General features: G+C 40.3%; 1 pseudogene; it reads left to right on the top strand.

Annotated features, from left to right (window-relative positions):
• Positions 1 to 2,732: 2,732 nt before the first annotated feature.
• Positions 2,733 to 2,939, top strand: LOC143640330 (guanine nucleotide-binding protein G(I)/G(S)/G(O) subunit gamma-5 pseudogene; annotated as a pseudogene).
• The last annotated feature ends 794 nt before the right edge of the window (positions 2,940 to 3,733 follow it).

The raw sequence follows: 3,733 nt of genomic DNA, 5'->3' as shown, positions 1-3,733 counted from the left end.
GTTGTGTCCGCTCAAAAAAAAAACTATAAAATAAATATCAAAAAATTCTCTCTCTCTCTCTCTCTCTCTCTCTCTCTCTCTCTCTCTCTTTAAAAAAAGAAAGAAAGAAACTGGGTGGGATTTGGAGGCGGTTGCTGGGGAATTTTGAGGACTTAGGAATATCCTATATGTAATGAATTCTTAGTAAGTTTCAAACAAAAACCAGGTAGTCTGACAACTTCTGAATATCAAAGAAAACTATCCATTTCTAGAACTTCAATTGCCAGGCTCCTCTGTGTTTGCAAAGTATCTTTATAGCTAATCTGTCATTACTCACATTACTGATAATAGTTGAGAGATGCTATAAGACTCACTTGGCTTGAAATACCTTGGCCAATAACCTGGGTTTCCTCCTACTCTATTTGGTATAAATTGCCTAGTTATAGCCTCTATCAAAGGGTAATTTAAGTTATCTGGCAGGGGAGAAATGTCTCTCTTTGATGATTTGCAGCTGTTGAAGATTTCTAGTAACTAGCTTGACATAGAAATGTGGGGATGTTTCTCAAGAAATATCAGCTTAGAGGGCTGGGGTTTTGGCTCAGTGGTAAAGTGCTCGCCTAGCATGCAGAAGGCACTGGGTTCCATCTTCAGCACCACATAAGTGTAAAATGAAGATATTGTGTCCACCTAAATCTAAGAAAAAAACATTTTTTTTTTAAAAAACGAAATATCAGCTTAGGGTGTAATTCTGCTAATTCTGGGTATTCTTAGATGACCCCTAAAGCTCAAGTGTTGAAGAGTTGGTCCCCAATGCAGCAGTGTTCAAAGATGGGGGTCTTTGAGAACAGATTAAATCACAAGGACTCTGACTTCAACAATGCATTCATTCATTTATGGTTCAGAGTTTACTGGGTTTTGAGTGAGAGGCTTTGTTATAAAAGCAAATTCTCCTTTGCTTCCTAGGCACCACGAGGTCAATAGCTTTGGTCTACCACATGCTCCCTCAGTGATGTTCTGCCTCACTATAGGCCTAAAAGCAACAGAATCAGCTAATCATAGAATGAAACCTCTGAAACTATAACCCAAATATAAATATTTTCTCTTTTCTAGTTGTGTATCTTAAGTATTTTGTCAGTGACACAAAGCTGATCAACAAACTGAATTCCAATCTTTTCCTTGGACATATTACCACAAATCAGTTTGGATAATCACTTTGGCAGACACTGAGACTGACTGGGGCAGGATAGGTGTTCAATAAAATTTATTGCATATTCAGTTGAATGAATGGAAGCTTTACTGCATCAGTTCCAGCTGTGATTTGCATAGAACAGGGTCCAACTCTAGTTATACAAAGCAAATAGAGAAATTCCTGGAAGGGTATCAGGAGTTCATAGAATTACAGCAGTTATCTGGATTGTGGCAGATTGCAGAATCAAGGCAGTTCCAGGGAGCTGGCACAAATCCACAGGTTCATGAATAATCTGTCCCTAGAATTGCCATTAGCCCCACCTCCAGCATCCCTTCTGATCCAGGATTCAAATTCCTGGGACTTCAATGGTCTAAATTACCTGTTTGAAATAATTAACCCAAAGGAGATAAAAGAAGGGTCTTCAACTCCCAAGATGGGAGGCTGCAATGGAAGACACATACTAAGAATTGTTCCAATAAAGCCTTCACACAATAAGAAAAATTTCAAAAAAGAATATGGTGGTAATAGAAGAGGGGAATTAGATATTGCACTGTGAAGAAAGACAAATGTCATTCACATTGATACTAAAAGAGAGATGGGCTGGGTGGGGGGCGGGGCGGCGGTGACTGGTAAAGTAGGAAATATAAGGGTGTAGTTTCAGAAGAAGAAAAAAGTGACCATCACAGTCCTCATGTAGCTGGCCAGACAGCTACAAGAACCTGGACAATGGGGTACAGAAAATAAGTATTTCATGGAGTTCCCAGGCTAACATAGGAGCTGAACAAATATTTGTTCATTGAATTCACAAGAAAATGGAAACCTAAAACATGCTATTTAGATACAAGGAACTGAGTTTCCTTCTGTTAGCTCAGTGGGGAATGTGTCCCCATAGACAGTGACTCATCCTTAGAACCAGTTGAGACTTCCCATTTACTCTTAGGCCCTTATCAAAGATACTGGGTTATCTTTTGCCTTCTGTGTCAGAAGTATGGGGTCTCCATGAAGTTAGTCTTGGGCTTTCCCAGACTTCAGCTACACTGGAATGACTGCTTGCATGCTCCCAAGAGACATGCTTCTCTTTCTGGGTTTTCAGATAAAGAATCAGCCCTTAACCAAGTGAATGAGAAGTAAAACTCTATTTATACATGTTGTGTCAAAATGCATTCTACTGTCATGTAGAATAGAACAATTAAAAAAAAAAAAGAATCAGCCCTTAATTCCTGGCAATTATTTATCTCTTTTTCTATAAGAATCTCTTTTCTAGCCAGTCGCAGTGGTGCACAGCCAGTAATCCCATTGGCTCGGGAGTCTGAGAAAGGAGGATCGTGAGTTCAAAGCCAGCCTCAGCGATGGCGAGGTGCTAAGCAACTCGTGAGACCCTGTGTCTAAAGAAAATACAAAAAAGGGCTGGGAATGTGACTCTGCGGTCAAGTGCCCTGAGTTCAATCCACAGACCCCCTCAAAAAAAGAATCTTCTCTGCTGCACGCTGCCCAGTCATCTGGCCCAGCTGACGGTGACCTGTGGACTCTCTGACAGAAGAGTCACCTGGCCCTCGAATGCACCATGTCTTGTTCCTCCAGCGTTGACACTATGAAGAAGGTGGTTCAGCAGCTCTGGCTGGAGGCCGGACTCAACCACATGAAGGTTTCCCAGGCAGTTGCTGACTTGAAAAAATTTTGTCTGCAGAATGCTCACCATGATCCCCTACTGACTGGAGTATCTTCATGTACAAGTTCCTTCAGACCCCAGAAAGTCTATTCCTTTTTGTAGTCATCTTTCTGAGGTTTCCCAAACCCACTGCTCAAGAACCAGTGAATATTCAAGAGAGCTTAATTTGAAGCCTGTACAAAAAATTTCCCTGTAACACATGTACCAAAATACAATGTTCTACTTTTGTCAATCCTTAACATCTACCTCTCTGAATTTTCATGAATTTCTATTTCACAATGGTAATTATTTTATATACACTGGCAGCAACATACAATAAAATATTTATTTATTTTTTAGTACCGGGGATTGAACCCAAGGGCATTCAACCACTGAGCCACATCCCCAGCCCTATTTTGTGTTTTTATTTAGAGACAGGATCTCACTGAGTTGTTTAGTGCCTTGCTTTTGCTGAGGCTGGCTTTGAACTCTCGTTCTCCTGTCTCAGTCTCCCCAGCTGCTAGGATTACAGGCACATGCCACTACACCTGGCTCAAAATACTTGGTATTAAAAAGAAAAAAAAAAACAAAAAAAACTTTCTTCTTCCTCTTGCAGAGAAGCCACATAACCCAGATATTGAATCCTGGTGTACTATAAATCTGAATTTCAATCTTAGGTCTTTCCCATATTTGCTGGTTGTCTCATCTTGTTGAATATGACCAGAGCCAGTTCATTACTCTGCGAAACTCCTGTCCTACAGGAATTTTGAGTGAAAATATACTTAAAGTTCCAGACACATAAAATACTGGATTTCTCATGATACCCAGCCATTAGGTCGTGTCCAAAAGATAGACCTATTAAAAATAATGCTCAAGGGCTGGGGATGTACCTCAGTGATAAATTGGTTGCTTGCATG

The sequence above is a fragment of the Callospermophilus lateralis genome, unplaced genomic scaffold, assembly GCF_048772815.1.
Source record: "Callospermophilus lateralis isolate mCalLat2 unplaced genomic scaffold, mCalLat2.hap1 Scaffold_181, whole genome shotgun sequence".
Taxonomy (NCBI): Eukaryota; Metazoa; Chordata; class Mammalia; order Rodentia; family Sciuridae; genus Callospermophilus; species Callospermophilus lateralis.
This window is presented reverse-complemented; position numbering and strand designations above follow the sequence as displayed.